Raw genomic sequence first — 22,557 nt, 5'->3', positions numbered from 1 at the left:
CACAAGGTTATGCATCCTGCTGCAAGAAGACACTGATTCACTGTATGAATGAAATGATGTACGTTTGTACAATATTGAGAAGTAAATGCCAGGGAGAGTAAAAGGACTGCACAATATATGTTTTTTTTATCATCATCGCAATATCAACTGGCGCAATAAACACATCGCGAAATGCTGCAACATATCACGAAAGACACTCAGAGATTTTTTTGTGTTAGTTAAAATGATGGTACCTTTTGTATACAATTTAATGTTTAATTTGTTCAAAAACGAATGTTAGATATGATTTCCTTTGGTTTGTTTAAATTCAACAAGCAATTTGTTGTATTTAAGCACAATACTGAAAGTGGCAGAAATGCAGAACTGACTTCACTTTTAATATGTTTATTTATGGCAAGTAATATCGTTATCGTGATATTCAACGTTATCGCATATCGCATATTTTCCTCATATCGTGCAGCCCTAGAGAGTAAACAGCAAGCTGTTGTGACTGACCAGTGCTAACATTTTCTATGCTTGCTAGTGTGTTAGCTCTTAGCTCGCCCGCTACGGTAAGTCACCAACTGGCCCTGCAAGTAGTCCACGCAGGACTACGGGGCATCCCGACGGGCTTGGTTCGGGTATCCATCCTCTATCGCACATCCAACAATTCTTCTGTGCAGGTACGTTGGGAAATATCACAGACTTGGAAAAAAGCTAACTCCTGCACTCTGCTTTTGCTATAACATCACCATTTATTTATGTGTCCTTTACTGATGTGGTCCCTGTGGACCTTCGTCAAGAGTTTTTCCAACCATGAATACAACAATGGTCTTAAATACATTCTGCTCCTCCCATTCTGTCCCCAGGACAGGTGTGGGACAATTGGCTCTACAATGTATCAATAAACACACGTGTCACTTGTGCAAAATTTCACATCCATTCCAGTAATACATCTTAATTCAATTGAAATAATGCATATATCAATTTCATATCCATTTCAGGAATACATAGTAACTCCACGACTTTAACTTATTGCTACTTCTTTACTTTCTCGTTTACAAATGAAATGAGTGAAAATACATGTATCCATTTCATATCTATTGAAGTAATACATATATCCATTTCAATTCTACATACTCAAATTCTTATCAATTTCAATAATAAGTACTCAAATTCATATCCATATCCATTCATCGTTGGAAATACTCTTGACCAAGGTCCAGAGGGACCGAAACATTAGTTTTCTTTAATAAATGGTGATGCTATAGCAAAAGCAGAGTGCAGGATTTTCGTTTTTTCCATGGACGTTTTAAAATAAAACTAAAAACAATGAGCCATAAACCTGGATCATTAAATTAAAATACTTCTCTGTAATTACTAGGCCACCCTGTAATTATAAAAAAATCTGTACCTTTTGTGTCTTAATAAGAGCTTACTACAATCACTATGCCTGTAACGTTTGACCTCTCTGTGGCTATTTTGCTCTCCATGAAATCCGGGCAGCTGACCAACCCACAGCACATGTTTCACGCATTAGGCAGCCCTTCTTCTGCTCCGCACATCAGTGTTACTACACATGCTTCTATTATTTCTGCATTTGCAGACAGGAACGGAGGAGGGAAATAAATAAGGGGGGAAAAAACCCCTGTGTCACGCCTCAGTGAATCTCTAATCAAGCGACAGAAAGCACATTCATGAGCGTGAGTATGTGTGAGTTGGTGCAAACGTTCCTGTGCATTATGTCTTGCTGTGCATTCTGTGGATGTCACTACCTTTTGCAGTGACAGTGGAAGGAGCAGGTGTGGGGGAGGGGTCGGAGTGTGTCACGGTGGAATGTGTTTGCACATGTGCAATTATACTTCTATCTTTGTGGGGACCATTTGGGTTTTTAGACCTTGAGAGTAAGGACTTTTTTTTTTTTTTTAGAGTGAGAATATTTTGGGCTGGTATTTACTTGTTTAAAGGCCTGTGGCACGTTCTCATTATTTACCAGCCAAATCGTAATATCTGACTCTCCTAATAAAACAGAAGTGCCTGAAAACCAAACAAAAAATAGATGCTCTTCCACCCAAACCTCCTCATTTATTTCATTAAGGCCCTTAAGATAGCAGCAAGGGTCTTGATATACAAGCTTGTCCAACAATAATTTGGCTCGATGCTAGCCCAGCACCATTCGCTTAAAAACATGAACGGCATATTTCTGCTGTTTACCTTGCAGTTGTTGAGTGAAGACAAGGGTGAATAGTATACGTTTTACCCCAGCTGTCTGCTGAAAACAGCCCGCTGGTTTCATTTTGACCCACTCACTGTATGCACACACACTGGGTGGGTTAATTCAAGGCCTTTTGGTGTGCTCACTTTCAGCGTTGCCTCCAAATACACATGGCTAGGACTCTTAGGGTTTAGGACCATCACAAGGGTTAGTGATATGAATATAAATGTGGATGAATGTGATTATAGTGTTCCGAAATAATAAGAAATTAGAGTATGCATTTGATTTGCTGCAGAGCCATAAAGACATCACTGATCGAGAAGTGGATGGCATAAGGAAGATGCATACAGTTCTAAAAATAGTTAGGGACATGGATTTTCTCTGGAGGGGGCTGTGCGTGTGTGTGTGTGTGTGTGTGTGTGTGTGTGTGTGCGTCAACCTCGACTTCTCTGACATTTAACGGCTACACACATACAGAAACACAGCCACACACTGACACAAACACTTGAAAACACACCATGAAATTATGATCACTATTCACAGCCTGGGGTCCGGTACACACAATGCTTCCCGATACACATACATATCACGCCTACGGCTGAGTTTTACACTGCAATTTTTTACAGTACATAACAGTTTCCCAACCTTCGGGCTGGCAACCAATGAAGTGTCTTCTGATGTTAAAATGGGTCCCTTGATAAATTCCTAATTATATAGAAATGATTGTGGAACGTCTTCCAATGGCCTTTGGGCTGCATAGAAGCGCTATAAACGTCACACGGCTTGCCAATTAATTTCCATTGACCGGCATATGAGAGTAGCTTCATTTCTGCCCTGTGAAGGATTAAAACACTGCATGTAGTCTAAAGGCTCAACCTAAACATTTTCCTCTATACTTATTGGGGTCAAAAGAAACTTTCTAGCCTCAACACAGGGCTGCTTGCCAAAGAAAAAGGTTGTGAACTCCTGCTTTACATTAATTTACGCGCCTGCTGTCCACTCTTTAAACTGTAGTCCAGTGTGGCAAGCAGGTGCAAGATTGACTGTTTCAACAGCAGGCCGGAAGGTTGGGTTGAGGAATGCGGTGTTAACAACAAGGTTAACCTTCTCTGAATCAAACTTCCTCTATATTATATATATTTTTGTCCCAGTCGGTGCTGAGAGATGAGCCCGCAGGAAGAAAAGAAATCATGTTGGAAGCTGAGCGAGAAAAGCAAAGTCCCAGAGAGCAAGTGCACTGGAGGTAGTGCAGATTAACCTCTTAAACTTTTCCCATAAATCTACTCACTATCTTAAACACAGTGTGATAGTGTCACATAGATAATATGTAATGTATGAGTTTGTTCTCACTCTTAACGTTATTCTTAACTTTGTGACTTTATTATATGGGTAACCATTCCATTCAACAGAAAGCGATTTCTTGAACATCATTTTAGACACATTTCCCCAATTTACCATTTGATAAAAGGTATCATATTTGATATCTTTAGAAACGTTGGGATATCCAGTACCATTTAACCCCTCTGACCTGCAAGACGAGGGTCATGGCCGATGTAGCCAGTTATGCTCAATGGTGCTAAGAGCTCATATGCTAGCAGGTTTACTGTCAGTCAACCACCATTGGCTGTGACTTTGAAGATTAAACGTCATGGGTTTTTATAAAAACATTTAAATAGTTACACATCACAAATAAATTATGATTAATAATGATGTTTTTTTTTCTTTTTACCAAAATAACACGTATTGGAGCTGTACTTTTTGTTTTTCATCACATATTTCTCCAGCCATTATTATGCTTTTGCACCCAACATTAAATAATTTCAGGTTGAATTGTGTGATAGTAAAACAATATTATATTATTACAATATACATAATAGTATTAATTGGTGTGGGCTATTGAGGGGATGTCTAACTGCTGTTTTCAAATCAGTTGACTGCAGCTTTGTTTTGCAGGTCTCTTGTGTCTCCTGTTTAGAAAGATCACATTTTAAGGGTATAAAACTGTATTTGTAATTTCTGGGTGATATTTGACATTGAAAAGGCAAAGTGCAAAGCTAAAGAATTTTGGATGTCAGGGTCATATTTCTTGCCACATTTTTATAAAATAAGGGGAACGTTTCATTAAATGCCCAATCTTCAACAGGTATGTGTAGTCAGAATACAATATTTCAGGCAAAACATTAACAAAAAACTAATCAACGTACGATACTGAATACAAAGTGTCAGCACACACTTCATATTCACAGTATATACAAATATGATAAAGATAAAGATAAAGATAAGAAATGTGGAAATCTGTATATCAATAAAACACTGTTTCTGGAATCACGTTTATGTTTTCTGGTTATTTTCTTCTGTAAACATGCCCTATTCTGATCACTGGTTTCCCTTCATAGCATCCCAGTTTGTACACCAAGACATCTTCAATTCCCTTCACACATTCACTCTACATGTACACTGTACATCTGGCAGCTCCCTTGACACATTACACCTTCCTTTAATGCAGTGAAGGACACACACACACACACACACACACACACACACACACACACACACACACACACACACAGACACACACACACACACACACACACACACGTAACAGGGCTGCATGGTGTATTCCCAGGTTGCTCACACACACACACACACACACACACACACACACACACACACACACAGGTAACAGGGCTGCATGGTGTATTCCCAGGTTGCTCACACAGACACGCACACACGTAACAGAGCTGCATGGTGTATTCCCAGGTTGCTCACACAGACACAGACACACACACAGACACACACACACACACACACACACTCAGGTAACAGGGCTGCATTGTGTATTCCCAGGTTGCTCACACACACACACACACACACACACAGGATGATTGGACATGTAAGGGAGGAACTCTCCTCCATCACAGTGAATGTCCTCTGGTCTCTGATGAGATTATTGGACGGCTCCTCCCTCCCTCCTGGCCCTCTGCTGTGTTGTCTTAAAAAGATTAACCACACCATTGTCTCCGCCAATAATGACGGGATGAAAGGGCCACTGCCTCACAGGGAGAGTTGAAATGCTCAGCGCTAATTTCTTCCCATGGAGCGTGTTGCCATGATCTGTCCTCCTGAATCCTCATTACCATTAGCTAACAGTGCAGGAGATCGGATTGGACGCTGGAGTCATGCAATCTGTCCACTAAGCACAGAGCGCTGAGGGGGAGGTTTTCTACTCATTTTACCTCTTTAGGGAAGGCTGGGACCTCGTAGCTTAACAGTATCAGCTGGTGCGAGCAGTCGACAGACATCAGTGTTAACGGAAACTGTGGTTGATTTTTTTTTTGTAAACCCTGCGTGGGCTGATAAGCTATTGATATCATGAACCTTCATCACAGCTTATCAGAATGCCATATCAAATCAGTACCATTGTAGTTCACCGTTGAGATCCATCCGCCTCTGGACAAAATAAATGACATTGGCATAGTCTCATCTGAGCAGAAACACCGGGTCATCTTTATCATCTTAAAAATAAGAAAACCTGTCTCCTATACCTTCAAGTAGGCATATTCACTATTTTGTTTAATTCTTAAGTGGTTTATTCAAACATACAAAGTCAAAGTTATTCATGAAATTTGTTATAGATTAATACATTTCTCTCATAAAAGGTGAAAGGAGATGTGTTTAACAAAGCAGGATTATATGAAAATGTTTCACAGGTTGATTACAATTTCTGTGTTATTTATTTTCATACCGGCAATAACTAAAGTCAGTTGCTATGCAATTCGCAGTAAATGTAGTTAATACCTGCAACACAACCTGGGATAACTCCGGGTTTTTAAACATGGGTCTAATTGTTGTGGTTTTAACCATTATTTCTATTACATGTAGCACTGATAACATTGTAGTAAGATTCGATGTGACACGAGCAAGATACTACAATCTTTTCCCCACCCCTACTGGAAAGAAAACCAGTGACAGAACATAAACCGAAAATTAGACTCAAGTTGTACTAAACTACTACAGTTATGTTCCTTTAAGAGCACCAGATAAATAAAGAATATGTAAAATGTACATTGACCTAAGGTTCCTCAGGACTCCCAGATATCTAGTAAAAAGTCCAGTTGTCCATTTGCTCTACCACTCCTCATTGTAGATCCACTGCTAATTCCTGAGCATTGAAGTCTTTTCGTCAATCTCCCCTTTGCTCCTGCTAAATGGAAAGTGCACTAAAAGGCTAGCTGGTGCGCAGCGGAAAATCTTAAACAGTCAGCCATGTAGAAGGAACATGCAAAGGGCAGGGACTCACAGCGGAGGAAGTGAGGGGTGGCGAAGATGTCGGATGGTGCTCTCCCTGCCTGAGGGAAGAGGGGAGACCAAGCTCATCCGGCCAGTCAGTCGTTGAGTGAGTGAGTGAGTGAGTGAGGGCTCTGGTCTCACAGTCGAGGAACATTTAAGTCCTCTGGTACTGAGAGGGAAGGCAGGAATGGTAAGAGAGGTGGAAGTAAAAGGATCGATCGATTCTGGCCGCCATCACTCTCCTCATTCACCATAACATTTGTTGAAAACCTCTCGAGGGCGGCTTCTACAGCTGTACATGCCTATTCAATTAAGATCCCTGCCGGGATTTTTTTGCTTTCATTCAGCTCCGTTGTTCCTTTAACATATTCCATCTCCATCTCTCTATCTCTGCATCTTCACTGATTGTCTCCCTTGGCCCTTTTTTATCAAATAGTCCCATATGGTAAAAAGTTTCTACATCTAAAGAAACTGTGATGATTTGGTAAAATTCTGATATACTATATCATACCATTATGTTGTTTTTTGTAATTCACTGTTATGCTGAAGTAAAATTTTCTGTGGGGCAACAACAAAATGTAGGCCCCCGTTTTTTTTTGCAGCAAAATGCAGATTCCTGAGTTCCTAAAAGGGCTTCTGTGTTCCTGGAAAAACTGCTGAGGTTGAAAAGTGAAATATGCCTGTTATTGTTTCAGTTACAGCATTGTGTTGATGTTTTCTGCATGAATGTATTTTCATGGTACTCCAGCAGCCTCTCACCCATTGGGAAAGTTAAAGCAAACACTAAGAAGTTTTTGCAAATACTATCTGACCCAGGTCTGACTCCGTTTCATATTCCTCCCCCTCCCCTACTGTTTGAGCTAATCCCTCTTTACAGTATGTGTGTTCTTCCCTCCACTCTTGTTCGCAGACTTCCTTCTTTGCCCACCCTGCGTGACCATGTAATTCAGCCTGAACAATGCGGCGCAGCCTCTTGCAGCCGTTGTTCCTCTGCTCCTTTCCCCATGTGCCCCCCTACTGTGTTTGTCAGGAACACAGTGTGTTAGCACCCGCAGAAAGGGAAGGGATGGGGGGGCACAGCAGGACGCCTTAACAAGGTGTGGCAGGGACAATCATGGGGGATATGGTTTGCTCCATCCAGCTAGCTACTGCTTTTCCATCCTCATCCCCTGCCTCATTTTCCCACTACCTCCTCCTCCTCCTCCTCCTCCACTCTCTCATTCTATGTTTATCTTCTACCTCCAAATCTGTTTCTCTCCAGGCCACCCCTTGCGCTTATCACATCCTCTATTTCAACAAATGCTTCTGCTTTCATTTACTTTATTTCCCTGTCCACCCCCCGTCGGTGACATCGTTATTTTTAGACACTCTTGGTGGTGTGCAGCTATATGTTTGCGTGTATGAGTTGAGGATGCTGACCTGATTTCCCAGTCATCGGCATGCCAACTTCATTCCCGCTATTTCTTTCAAGTGCGGCTCCTGACAGGGGAATAACACCTGTTCACAGCCCCCTTAGGTGTGCCGGCTTGGCTGAATACAGATGTGGAGCGAAGGGGGGGGAATTGCGAGGAAGGAGGGAATGAAGGAAGTAGTTGGGAGGAGAAGGGGAGATAAAAGTCTGCTACAGTGAAACCTGCCACTCAGCTGGAGAAGGTTCATTCAGTGTGCATGCTTGAGGGATTAACTTGTATCAAAAAGGGGTCAATGTCAGAGCCACTGGAACAACAACAAGAGTCAGAAACAAAGGTGTGGGTTTGGGTTTGTTCACTGCTGTGGTCAAAGTCACAACACACAAATAAACTTGACTAGAATTCTTTAAAAGGCAACTCTTCTTAACATTAGGGCCGGGACGATTTGTTTCGATTTGATTCTTTCACGATACATGGGTGCTGATTGGATTTGTATTGCGATTTTCATTTATTGCGATTCTACAAGTACTGCGATTCGATAGCATTGAGTATTGTGATTTCTTTTTCCTTCTTTGACAAAAACAAAAGTTGAATAATGCACTTATAGAGACAATATTTCATGAGACATTTCTAAAAACATATTGTTTTCTAAGAAGAATGCACATCACATGTCATTTATTTCATTTGTAAAGAACATGGATTTTCTGCATTTTCTGCTTCTGATCTGTCTTTCTGGAAACGGATATGATGTAGTCACCGTCTGCGGTACCATATAACATGAAAATATGTAGGTGAATCACTGCTAAAAATAAAAAATATAAATTCTAGGGAAAAGAATCGATTTTTAAAATCGTCACAAAAAAATTATGATACATACCATTTTCGATTTTTTTCCCCCCACCCCTCCCATTGGAAAATCGACAACTATTTTATGGACTGACATGAAATTTGGTTTAAGACATTCATATCCCCTCAGGATGAATGGCTGATGTAATAACTCTGATAATCCCTTTACTTTTATCTGGCGCAGTCATATCGCAGTCCAAAACTAGCTACAAATGTTAGCATGCTAATATGCTAAACTAAGATGATGAACATGATGATGAACAAGTCCTAAATACCTAAACGACAGAATAGGTCGATTGCCAATGACTCCCAAAACACCATACAGTATATAAGAGGTCTATTTAACCCCATGATACGGCCGCACGATATATATATTTCAGTTGCATCATGGTTAATGTATGCTTAAGGCAACTAAAACTTGGTCAAGGTTACCAAAAACATTTTCATGTTAGATATGAAAAAGCAAAATTTATGTTAAAAGTAACAAATGCAGGGCGCCTGGTTAGCTCGCCTGGTTAGCTCGCCTGGTTAGCTCGCCTGGTAGAGCGGGCGCCCATATATAGAGGTTTACTCCTCGACACAGCGTTGGTATGCTAACTGAAATATTCCTGATCGAGTTGATATTGAATCAAATCGGAAATCAAATCAAATTAGGGACCTTGTGAATCGGAATCGATTCAGGGAATCAGTGGCGATACCCAGCCCTAAAAGGAAGCACACATGCACCTTTTCTAGGCATGTTAAGAATACGACCAGCTGTTCTCATGACGACCCCTCGGATGTTTCCAGGTCTATTATCTCAGTTAGGAACCTAATCAAAAAGGTCTTTTCTTCTGTACCAGGGGTGCTTTTTGCAGTGTGGTAACAGTGCTTATCACTAGCTTAATGGAAGATATCTTTTAAATGAAAAGATGTAAGAACATAAGACTCCTGTCCAAGACAGAGCAGGCCAGTATAATTTGGGTCTCACATCAGGACCGATCACAGGGCTAGTGCCTGGTGCTTCTGAACGCTCATCTCTTCCTCTCTGCGCTGTTTCCTTCCCATCATCCCAAACTCCTCTTTATTCAGTCACCAGCTGTTCACACATCCAAACCTCTAACAATCTGCCGGGGAGGTACACAGACTGCCTGCCTGCTAGATCCGTCTGGCATGCAACGGCCGCTTGGATTTTCCACTCCTCGCACACAGACCCTCATTCATTCAATTTGAGCCAAATCCACAGCCAGTCATCATTAGTTAGTTACCATTAGAGTTATCTGCCTGTCTCTGCGCAGGAAAGCCGCCAGACATAGACTGATGTAAATCAACACAAACAGAGATGACAAGGAGGGAAAGAAATGACATGGGAACATGGCAGACAAAAACGTGGCCTGCAGGGAAGAGCTGGCTGCCATGTTTTAAATGAGTGTCATCTGATCAGGGCGGAGAGTTTTTGTCCTTCAATATTGTTTCCCTCTTGGACACAATAGCACTATGTATTGCGAACAAACATGTTTAGTCTATTCGGTGAACAATTCTTCCAAAAAAAATTGTACTTAACAAGCAAGCTGATGGTGATGACTGTGGCTCTGCAGGGAATCAAACCCAGACAATGCCAGCATTGTATCGTAGTGTGTGGTAAACACTACAATACTGAGATACACATCACATTTGTATAAAAGGACTCTCAGATGGAGAGAAGTTGCATTGCTTCTTTATATCACAAATGTGTGCATGTATTGTTTTCCCTATGGACTGCTGACACTAATGTGGCAGTTGCAGGCCAGCCTGAAGGAGGTACATGCTCTCTGCCTTGCTCAAGAGCACTGCAACAGAGTTCCCCACAGTAGGTTTGCAACATTCAGTAGAAAACTTCCATATTCAAGGTTGAATTCAATAGATTTACACATACCACAGGAAAATACAGTGTCAAATGATTAACTAAATAGGTATTTATCATCTAATAATAGAATATAAATGTCATATTGGTGGAATTACCGTTGCTGTATAAGTAATTTTACATTACGTAATTATTATTTATACACATATATCTTTATCTAAGGGCTCAAAACTAAATTTATATAAATATTTTTAGTTTTATTTTAGTTTTTACACTTGAAGCCTTACTTTTATTTTGAAATCTTGCCGAACCAACAGGCCACCTTTTCATTATAAGATAGACGAACAGTGACATCACCATTTGTGAAGCCTAATTTATCCTTTGCATCACTACAGTATTTATGTGAGTTACTTGTTAATATTTGAGGTATTTTAGATATTCAGGGAAACTTTAAAGCATATCGTTGGTTAGTGTGTAACACACAGTGTGTAACACAGTGATTGACCGGGCCTGGCCTTGACACACACACACACACACACACACACACACACACACACACACACACACACACACACACACACACACACAAAATCGTCAGCCTGAGAAAGCAAAAGGAAAAAAATGGCATAAATTGTTAATACGACCAACGAAATATGAATGAGCATTGACTGGGAGCTTTCCTTGGACAGCTGAACAAACGCTGCTGCCCACACGACCAACATCTGAGCAAATCACCATGACCACATGGACACCAGTCCTCTAATCTCTCGCCTCGATGAAACCATCAACACAACGGCACCTGGTGAATACTTTAACACTCAGTTTCACCTTCATAAAAACCAGATGAAATGTAGGGTGTAAATCTTTGTAAATAAGTCATTCTGGGTGTGCGCACATGATACATTGTCAGTCACAGTAAAGTAAATTCCCTGTGGCTGACTGTACTTTATTAATGTTTATTTATATTTTATTATGTTCATATTTTAGCGCTATAATTCAACTGTACTATTATGTCTTAGATTCGCATTTAACTTTTACATATTTAATGAGCATTACTGGAGTGGAGGGAGCCCGAGATCCAAGATTTTCATTGCCCACGACCGCTTCTCGTAATTGTTGTGCACGTGACAATACATAAGCTGTTGGAAGATCACTCTCAATCATTGGAAGCATATTGAAATTCAGCAGACAAGGTGAATTGAGGGTAAGCATGTACAAATCATAGATTAATCAATCTTTTTTCTTTACTTTAAAGCTGCACTATTCCCAGCTGCTAAAGTCAGGCATTGCGGTATGTGGACCACTCACAAAAACAAACCTTATAAACTAAACAAAATTCTCTTTTTCTTTTGCTACTGACCAGCAACAAATCTGGCTTGGGACTGCACACCCTGACTCAGAGAGTGACACAATGTCATTTGACCAACAGCAAAACGGAAAAGAGGAGGAGGAGGTGGATGATGTCACCGCCAGTGACTTCTCTATTAACAAACATGAGTAATGAACTATGTATCTGATCATCACAAGTGGAGACATTTCAAATACAAAAATGGACAGAAGGAAGCAGTAAGCATGGAGAAGGAGGGGTGAACTGTTGTGTCTTTTGACAAAAACTCTGTGCAACCATGCGGAAGGTGTGCATGCAGGATTATATAAGACTGTGTGCTTAGGCTTACATGTGCGTGCACATATCTTTGCCAGTCTACACGTGCATCTACTCACACACCTTCTTGCTCTTGTGTGTGTGTGTGTGTGTGTGTGTGTGTGTGTGTGTGTGTGTGTGTGTGTGTGTGTGTGTGTGTGTGTGCGTGCTCATGCTATATTCACTACATGAACTCAGTGAGGAGCAGCAGCAGCATTAGAAGAATCATTAGCATAAGTTTATTAGTAGTCTATGTCCACGACGTTCCACTTCCGGGATTGCTCTGTCGCTGCCGGAAATTCCGCCGAATGTCTTCCAATTCGGCCGGATGTCTGCCACCTTCCGCTTCCTTTGTGTTGTAATTCTAAACTCCGGTGGATTTCTGAGGATTATGGTTAACTGCTCCTCAGATCTCTGCAGGGTAAATCCAGACAGCTAGCTAGACTATCTGTCCAATCTGAGTTTTCTGTTGCACGACTAAAACAACTTTGAACGTACACGTTCCACCAAAACAAGTTCCTTCCCGAGGCAATTTTGCAGCGGCACCGCCCAAGACAATTGTGATTGGTTTAAAGAAATGCCAATAAACCAGAGCACGTTTTTCTTCCATCCCAGAATGCTGTGTGGACTCCCCAGACCCTCCTCCGCAGCACTGTGGAGGAAGGTCTGAAGTAATTAGTAACTATATCTGCCAGATAAATGTGGTGGAGTAGACGTTCAAGTACTGTTAAAGTACTTAGACAAGTGCATCAAAATTGTGCATGTATGCTGCTGCACAGTTTTTAAGTAAATGTCCTTAGTTCCTTCACACCACGGGTGACAGATGAATCAATAATGAAAATGATCATTGGCTGCCTCTCTCTCTTTATTCTTCCCTGTCACTCTTCCTTCCTTCCTTCTCACCTCATCCAGGGACTCCTTCCCAATCTAATTTCCCCGCTTCCTCCACCGCCTGTCATGACCCATCTTTGTTATTAAAACTTTTAATGTTGTCTGCCTTTTTGCTCTCATTAGAGAGCACGCAGTGGAAAAAAAGAGACAAGAGCGAAGGGAGGGGACACCGGATGACAAACAACTCTATGAGCCTGATTTAAACCTGCAACGTTGCAAATGCATGGCACAAGCCTCAGTCGGCAGTGGACACCCTGTCTAATTTCTATTGCTTCCTCCGCTGTCTCTCATGGCCTGTCTTCGTTATTAATCTGACACTTTCCTTCCCCCTGAGTCAACACTTTCTTCGCTCGATATTGCCTCACCTCGCAGCCAGACGGGAGGAGGGAAAAACACACATATGCGCTTTGAATTTTGACAAAGGATGCCATCCCAAACCACTCAAGTCCAAAATATTAGGTCAGTGCTGTTTGAACGAAAGAATGGAAAGAAAAAAGAAAGACAAAAATGTCCCCGTGTGACAACCTGTGAGAGCAAAGAGAGACCAGTAGGGAGTCATGAGCATCAATTCTCTGGTATTTTAAAGGGATTTTAAAGTTATAGTTTGACATTTTGGGAAATATGCTTAATCGCTTGCTTGAGTTAGATGAGAAGATTGATACTATTCTCATATCTGTTGATTAAATATGAAGCTACAGCAAGCAGAGGGTTAGCTAAGGGTTAGCTTAGCAACTAAAAACATGGGGAAAAAGCTGGAATCGGCTCAACCGAAGGTAACAACCTCTAAAGCTCACCAATTAACACGTTACTGCTTTTAAGCGGGGGAGTGAAGTTTGTGTCCCGGAAGAAGTTAAGGGTAAAACGCAAGACTTTCACTCAGGAAACGTGTTCGTGTCCCGGGAGTACTACTGCAAAGGGGCCGGTGTTTATTTATTTTAAGAATTTTTTGTGGCATTTTAGGCCTTTATTTGTGACAGAACAGCTTAGACATAAAAAGGGAGAGAGGGGGAATGACATGCAGCAAAGATCCACTGGTTGGAGTCAAACCCATGGCCGCTGCGTTGAGGACTGAGCCTTGGCATATGGCCACGCGCTCTACCACTTGAGCTACCCAGGCGCTGAAGGAAATCTTTTTTCTGGTCTCAACTAGTCGTTTAACTAGCCGCTTAAACAACCGGGGCCTCGTGGTGCTCTGTAGCCAGCTCACAGTCACCTTTTCTCGGCTAAATTTAACCGTAAACACCGCTAAACTTAACTGTCATGGCTGTCACGGCTGTTGCTGGGCGTAATTCTGCAGGATATCATACGAAATGTTGTGCATAAGTTATCGTACGATATCATACGAACCCGTTTATGAGAATGTGTTGTTGTTTTTCAGCCCCGGAGGTTGCCGCTTGGTATAAACCAGCAATGGACAAAATGTAACAAGCAAGGAACCTGTTTACCTCAGGACACCAGGCTGAAGTAGCTTGCGGTTAACTTTATTAACCATATACTCTATAGCATCAGTGACATTAACATTGTTAGCAGGCCCTTTTACCATGTGTTTGCAGCAAAGTGCTAGCTTAGTTAACATATGTAATATAGACACTTATTGATCTTTTCCCCATGTAAATAGAAATTAGCTTGCTACAGCAGTTAACCTTATTTGACCCAGAGCTCTGCAGCCAGATAAAGACTTGAATAAATGAGTGGACAAACATAAGAAACACAGATGCCTCCATACAGATGTAGTACATAATACAATTAGGCAGTTGACATCCTGTAATGCTCTGTGACATGTAAACAAATGCTGGGCAGGCTTAACTGACCTGGATTCTGGAGCTTGATGGCGAGAGGAAAGGATGTACTGTAAATTACTTTGAAAAAGGGTTTATTATTGGGTTACCTATAAGAGATGTTGTACTGATATGTTAGACAGCACTCTCCACCATCACCAAACACCATATGAAGGAATATCTTTTGGAAAAATAGTGTTCATCCCAGGGGCGGCGCTATATGCACTCTTTTTCAAGCCATTTGATAATACAATGCCTAGAAATCTGAAAATCTCATTTGGGAAAAACATGATAGTTGCCAAGTAAAAGAATCAATCTGTAGATAATACATTCTATTTTAGTATCTAATTGTTCTCCAACTGTCATCATTCTGAAACCAGAACACAACAAATGTTGAGGATGACTCATTTTCACTCCTGCCTCTTAAGAAATTGTCTGATGTTACAATTTTTTCTAAGTTACATAATATAGGTAGGGTAGGAATTTGGTCGTGAACAGCATTACTATTATATTATTTATATTATTATATATTTTTAGTAGAGTTCCCAGAATGATTGGAGATATTTTCCCAGTAATAGAACTTTTGCTCCATTGATTCGCCCAGTCCAGTCAGAGAAACTGAGGGGAAATGACAGCAAGTTGAAGTCATTTTAAAAACCTAAAAGATTCGGGGCTTTTGAGAAAACATTCGGGGCTGGAACCCCAGAAGCCACCCGTCGCTCCGCCCATGGTTCATCCCTCCAGTAGATGTCAAGAGACTGTGACAAAGAGCCCTGAAGCTGTTCTTGAGGTATGTGGTAGCCCAAAACTTGTGTGAGAGAAAAGACAGCCTACTGTGGTAAGAATCACAATTATTAACATCATTCTGCAGTTATATTTCAAAACATGTGTCTTACAGTGTGTCTCCTCATTATATGTGCGCATTTTGTTGTCTTTGTATCGCAGTACGAAGAGAAACTAAAATGTAAAAATGGGAAAAAGGCTCTGTGGAAATACAGTGTGTGTGTGTGTGTGTGTGTGTGTGTGTGTGTGTGTGTGTGTGTGTGTGTGTGTGTGTGTGTGTGTGTGTGTGTGTGTGTGTGTAAAACCATTTATAATACACACAACCAAAACAGTGGCGAATGTCAGAGGAGGAATGAACCGAGAAAGTTAATTAAAGAGTAGATAGTACAAAGGCATGATGCAAACACATACATCAGTATTCACACACACACACACACACACACACACACACACGAACACATGTGCAGGGAACTCAGCAGAAGCATAAAAGGTCACTGTTGCTTGCACTGCCTTGAGCAAAATGTAATGATGTGTCACTGAGATGTCAGGCTGAAAACTACAGCCACTGGAAAACCCTCACTATGGCTGCCTGTCACTTTCCCAAAAAAGACATGGCTGAGCTGCACAACACCTGCACACACACACACACACACACACACATACACACACACACACACACACACACACACACACACATGTAAACATACACATTCATGCATTTCACATAGCCTTTTCACAATACAAACTCAACTCGCATGCATAATGTTTCAATCTCCTGTGCATATAAACAAACACAACCCCATGTGCAGCCGCCTGTGACCAAACATCAGCATGGAGCAGGAGAGCAGTCCCACCATGATGCCCGCTAACTGGCGCGTTCCCTCCACTCTGCTGCAACAGTGAACATCAAACCCCTGGCTTCGAACAATGACTGAGCCAGAGCAGGACCGGCGTTACCAAAAAGCTGTATCAACAACAGCATGATAGGTCATCGCTCTGCTGCCTCGCTCTGTAATCCAAGATCAACAATAACACGACACTGCTTTGTCCACTCCTGCCATCCTAATCCCTGGAAGGGTGTCAGATGTAATTTCCTGATTGACCTGAGATTGAGAGCTTGGGACATGCATTCATGCATGCAAGGGTTGTATATTGGATAAGGTCAAGACCACAATGATGAAAGAGACAGGTTTCCAAGCCAGCAATGCAGAGTTTTGGCAAACACACAATCACTACACCTGCTGGGGGTTTAAACCAGCTTAACTGAATAAACTCAAATCAGAAAAATGAAAAAGCTGAATTGATGTTCAAAGGAGCAGATTTGTGTTATTTACCTCTCTAAAGACCCAATGCACAACAGCACTGTCTATCCACAGGACCTGCATTCAAAGACCAAGTTCCCTGAGCTCCATGAGGCACAACTGGAATGACTATGTCTCACCATTTGATATGTTGATATAGTGCGCCAGGTGGATAAGCCAGTTTGTGATTGGTCCCCGCAGATTTGTAACGGAAGCAGGATAGAAAAATGTACAGGTTTTCAGCCTGAGCTGCAGGGCGAAATCAAATCACCGGCAGACTGGGTTGGGTTTACCCAGTCTAGACTAAACTATGATTGAAAAATGTATGTTTCTTGGCGACTAGGTTTTTTTTTTTTTTTTTTATTAGTCTGGATCAACGGAAGTACATTCCCAGGATAAAGCCTGACATCGTGAGCCACGTGCCGGATGTCAGGCTTTGCCCCTTCGCTTCCGCTCTCTGTGTGTTGCCGTTCTCAAAATGCCTTCGCCACGGGAAACAAGCAAGCTACACACTGAAAATGACAAGTTTTGAAGAAAACTTTGAATCGTGCAACAAGGCAGGCCTGCTTGAAATAATAATCTGTGAATAATTGTAAAAATTAACAAAGAATACGTTTAGGGCATTTCCTCTCTAACTGGGACGTTTTGGGACCGATTGGTTGGATTGCTGTGGACGAAGTACACACGGTGATACACTGATAAGAGCAAATGAGGTTTAACCATGTATCCAGCTAATTTAAATAGCTCATGTTGCTGTATTGTGTTTTGATTTATTATTGTATGTGGCGTTTTCTTTTGCAGGGTGCAAATGTTCCACCAAAACAAGTTCCTTCCTGAGACTATTTGACAGATCCACTGTCTCTGCGTCCAGATCTTAGCCCCGCACAAGATGACTGTGATTGGTGTGGCCGGGTTAGCTCAATTGTCTTGTGGAATTAAAGGCCTAAAATGCCCCAAAAAAATTATCTTAAAAAAGAAAAGAAAAGATGACTGTGTGAAACAACCCAGAGCGGCTGTGGAGAACACAAATGTAAACAGAAATGTAAATAATATGTTAAACTGTTATTAAACTTCACGATATAACCTGCTTATATGGCTGGTTATTCAGTCCTACCTTTTAAGTGTTTAAGGGCATTGTGTTTAGAACAGGATATAAAAACATTAAAGCATTTATGCATTTATCAACTGGGTAAAGGTTACACTTCTGTGTTATATCACCTGGCGAAGAACAAAACAGATTTTCCCCATGTTGCTCATTCTGTTGATCTTGCAGGTGCTGTACTGTATGGGGTTGGGCAGGTAGCAGAGCATTCCCTCTGCGCCTGGTAGTGTTTGGCTGGGCCTGACAGCCATTAAAGAAGTGAAGTGAAACTGGCTCCCCGATGTACCGACACATTTCTGTCTCAGATCTGTGAGGTGCTGGACAAAGCACACGCAAAAACACTCCTAAACACAAACACAGGCACATTCAAATCCAATCACACTGATACACACAGTACCCACACCTGCAACCACACACAAGTATTTAATGTCTGCGCACACGCACGCACGCACACACACACACACACACACACACACACACACACACACACACACGCGCACACACACACACACACGCGCGCGCACACGCACACGCACCCTTCTAGGGGGCAGATCAAGTTTTACACAACAGGAGCAGGTTTTACTAATAAAATTTATTCACTACACACACACATCTATTATGATTTATTTACAAAAAATCATCACCTAAATCATTTCCCCAGGCATTTTCAGCCTGTGTTGGGAAGCACGACATTTTCAAGAATTTCCTAGAAATTGCAGAATAAATGTAATTGCATATAGTCCCATTACTTCAAGATCAAGTGGAGCTTTGGTGAGAATGAACCAGTGATTAGATTTTTAGGAGAAGTGGGAAACTATTTAGCAAAAAAGATCTGGTACCTACTGTACTATGAATTACAAACACTGTTGTTTATTTTGAGTCACTCCCACATACAGTACACCCTCCTGCTTGTGTAAATACTCTAAGAGTAACAAATGTGTATTAATCCGCGGATGAAAATAGTACCCAAAAAATGGAGTATTCACTTCCTGTTAACGTTTACTAAAAAGTTCAGTGCCTAGCTTTTTTTTTTTTTTTTTTATGACTGAGCCTTTTAAAAAAAATGATAAAATCATATATTTGTGATTATTAAAGATTATACATCTTCAGTAGGAACCAGTGGGCTTGAGGCTGAGAGCCACAGACAGGCTGGGGAAGTCGAGATTGATTTACACATAACTGGTTTTGGTCTCTTCCTGGGATTTGCTGACTATAAAACACAGGGATGTAAATAATATACTCAACTTATGGTTCGATACAATTCACAATTTTTAAGTTCACACTACGATTTTCTCACGATTTATTTAACAGAATGAGGTGCGGACAAATGACTGAAAAACATGACTTTATGTATATAAACTGTGCAAAACAACAGATGTGTCCGCTTATCAAAAGCAAAACTGAAATTTAGTCAGCATTAACGCGTTAATCGCGATGCGATTAAGGGCCGAGCATAATGCGTTCATTTTTTTTAATCGCATGCCGCCATTTATTAACTTATTTTACACTTCACTCGGCTTCGCGTCGTGCCTAACAGGCTACTATTTTGACCCTTTGCTGCACTGTTACTTATCATCAAGCTGCCATACTTCCTGCTGCTGCAGGCTGCAGGCATGATGGAGAAAGACAGCAGCAACACAGTTCTGAATGGCGCTTTTTATTTTCCAAAACTCCCGTACGGCTCGTAGACACATTGAAATCCATATGCACATTGTGTAAAGCAGAATTAAAATATCACCGAAGCATGTCAAGCTTGATCTACCACCTACGAGCTAATTAACGTGACTCAGGTTGATGCTACCCACTAGCATGCTACCCACTCAGGCAAAGCAGTATGTTGGAGAGTGCTACTTGCCGACCTGTGGATGAAACCAAATCCAAAAAGATTAGTACAGCTCTTGCGAAACGGTTGGCAACTAACTGCAGACCTGTCAGCATCGTAGAGGACTCGGGTCTTAAAGACGTACTACGGTTGGCATGTTCTGACCCGTCTCATTCAGTGAGTAATCAAAATTATTTAGGAGTAACTAAACACTATATTGACTCTAGTAAGGATAGGGATTTTTAGTTTTTTAGTTAGGTACTTGGAGGAATTGTGCAATAATGACAGATTCATACATTTTTCTTTTGTTAAATTCATTTGATTCCCAATCAAGATACACTGGTAAGAATTTCTTTCCATTGTTAATATGTACTTAAAAACTGTTCTGAAATGCAAAATAATAGAATTTTAATCATGTGATAAAATATGCGATTAATCACGATTAACTATAGAAATTCAGCGATTAATCGCGATTAAAAAAAAATTAATCGTTTGACAGCCCTACTGAAATTGTATTTTATCTTAAAGAAAAATAATGAAATAAAAAATGATTAGATTTTTAAAACAAATCCCACGTCAAAATAACTCAATAGAAAAAAATCCATTCAAATAAATAAAATAAGAGGACGTGGTGACGCCTGAAGTCAAACAAGTGAAATCTAAAGTAGATCACGCCATGGGCCGTTTAAAAATTGCATTGTGATTAATTTTTTATCTCAACCGGTTGTAATCTACACATCTATTTCGATTTTTAACCGAGTCACGATGCATCATTACATCACTAATAACAAGCATATATCATATTGCCAACTCTATTATTTAAAGGACAAATCCGGCGCAAAATGAACATAGGGGTTAATAACAGTTGTACCGGGTTGACCGTTCTGTGGGATATGTTTTCATGCTAATCAAATGTGACCAGTTTTAGCGCAAACCGCTTATTAGCTTATAGCGCTAGTCGTTGGGGCAAGGGTAAAGTAAAAAGAAATCTCTATTTCTATACCACTAACAAGGCTCAAAATAGCACCACACTTCCACGGTAGCATAATGAGGGTCCCTACATGTAAACCGAAGCATTGAGAACTTTGTAAGTGTACAGACAGTTTATTAAAAAGATAGTTTAGAAAGACAGTACCGTTCACATATACAGGTGGGCGCCATCTTGGGAAAACGTTCTTGGGAACGCCGTGCAATGTGAGCTGAACTGTCACTTGAAATCTCCCATGGTCCATGGTTTCCCAATGGGCCGATAGAAATTACGTTTGTGAAATGTAATTACATGGAAATGCATGAATTATATCTGTTTATTAAAATATATGCACGGCGTTGGTCGTAAAACTGATTACATTCGTGGCCGGGTTGGCTCAGTGGGTAGAGCAGGTGCACATATACTGAGAGGTTTATGCCTCGACGCAGAGGTCCAGGGTTCGAATCCGACCTTTGATGATTTCCAGCATGTCTTCCCTCTCTCTCTCTCTCTCTCTCTCTCCCCTTTCTCACCTAGCTGTCCTATCAAATAAAGGCGGAAAAGCCCAAAAAATAATCTTTAAAACTGGTCACATTCGATTAGCATGAAAACAAATCCCAGAGAACGGTCGACTCAGTACCCCTAGGTTCATTTTGCGCCGGATTTGTCCTTTAACTAAGGAAACTGCCTATTCAGAAACAATGCTTGCATGGTTGTCAAGCAAGGTGACGGATCAAGAAGCAGACACTAAATTAGACCCACGACAACTCTGTCTGAGGAGCACATTCCTCTGTATATCCTCAAATCACGTGTAAAGATAGCCTTTATTACCAACTGGTACACAATTTAGCCGTTTTAAATAACTTGCACATCAGCAGCTGTTTAAAACGTTTACCCAACTGCAGTGTTTGAGTTACTTAATGTGAGCTCCTGGCACTGCTGTATGTCAAGCAAAAGTAATTAGAGCTGATAGCGTAAGCAATTTCCCACAGAGGTAGTAGGATGCTGTACATCCAGTAGACACCGTTTCCTTTTTGATGACTCTTCAGATGTAGCATTCAGCTTGTGTAGCACTCGATCACATCAAACACCCCTTGGCTGTACGACACAGCAAGTGTCGGCTGTTTCCAAAGCGAACCCAGGCGTTAATCCACGGAGAGGCCGTTTACGAGTGTTACTGTGATTTGCTGAATGTTACAGGAGAAAAGGCCGAGTGGGTTATTCCCAGCGCCTTGGCAAGCAGGGATTCCAGGAGCCCACTCTGCACTGATCCCACTAAGTAATCCTGAAATGTCATCTATTCTCAAATTGCCTTGAAGAATGGGCCAAAACAGAGGAAAAGGAAGAAGAAAACAAGGGGCTGAACAAGAGTGTGGAGTGCAGCCCTATTGGGGATCTGAGTCTTTAAAAGTGAGCGAGGAAGCCTGTCTGAGAGGATCCCCGGTCTCCTCTTCTGCAGAGAAGAGCTGAGGGTTTCTGTCTCTTGTCCTGCACTCTTGCCATTCTTCCTCTCTCCCTTGCTACCTCTTCACTCATCCGTCTCTCTCTTTCTCTGTCTTTTCTCTGCTCTTCGTTTTCTCGCATTCTTTCAGCCACAATTCTTTCTACATTTCCCTTCTCTGCATGTCTGCCCTCCCTCCCTCTTCCCCTTCCCTTTGCTACCATGGCTGCAGAGCGTCATGGCGAAGGCAAATAGAGGTGAGGCTAGAA

At 41.3% G+C, this 22,557-nt stretch overlaps 1 protein-coding gene and 1 long non-coding RNA gene across 5 annotated transcripts in view; both read right to left on the bottom strand.

Moving 5' to 3' along the window:
* Window positions 1-22,557, bottom strand: part of slc8a3 (solute carrier family 8 member 3) — a 175,023-nt gene that overhangs the window by 73,570 nt on the left and 78,896 nt on the right. The window lies entirely within an intron of this gene.
* LOC116057451 lies at window positions 14,051-21,033 on the bottom strand. The gene is made up of 3 exons (XR_004106819.1): window positions 21,023-21,033; window positions 16,990-16,993; window positions 14,051-14,168 (listed from the first exon to the last, which is right to left on the bottom strand). It is a non-coding gene; the product is annotated as an uncharacterized LOC116057451 (long non-coding RNA).

Source organism: Sander lucioperca, chromosome 18, assembly GCF_008315115.2.
Source record: "Sander lucioperca isolate FBNREF2018 chromosome 18, SLUC_FBN_1.2, whole genome shotgun sequence".
In the NCBI taxonomy this organism is placed as follows: Eukaryota; Metazoa; Chordata; class Actinopteri; order Perciformes; family Percidae; genus Sander; species Sander lucioperca.
This window is presented reverse-complemented; position numbering and strand designations above follow the sequence as displayed.